This window comes from Limulus polyphemus, unplaced genomic scaffold (assembly GCF_000517525.1).
Source record: "Limulus polyphemus unplaced genomic scaffold, Limulus_polyphemus-2.1.2 Scaffold3572, whole genome shotgun sequence".
NCBI lineage: Eukaryota > Metazoa > Arthropoda > Merostomata > Xiphosura > Limulidae > Limulus > Limulus polyphemus.
In genome coordinates, this window is record NW_013669182.1 from 42,202 (window position 1) to 42,675 (window position 474).

The following is a 474-nucleotide window of genomic DNA, read 5'->3' on the forward strand; positions in this document are numbered from 1 at the left end:
TAAGCAATGGGCTATCTGTGCTCTAGATATCGAAACCCGACTTCTAACGTTGTGAGTTCTCAGACTTACCGCTGAGAACGGAAACAACACTTTTTTAAATACATAGTATGTTTTACAGAAAGAAACATTTCACCTATATCTTCGAATTTTGTAATTCTTTTTATAATACGTAAATGTTTAAGTTACATAACTATAATTATACCCCCACTTAATGTCGTATGAAGTTTTAAAAAAACTGTTACATTTTAGTGGAAAGTCTGTAGTAGTTAGACCAGTGCTTCTCAACTGGGTGAATGGTTCACTCAGGGGTTAATGAGATCAGACTCAGGGTGAATATTATCAATTATACAATAAATTTAAGAACAAAAAAGTCGTTAGTTATTATTATTCATTCTAGTTGTAATTTGATAAATACATTTATGTTGTATTTATTCTAGTTGTAGTTTGATAAATACAATTATTTTATGTTGTATT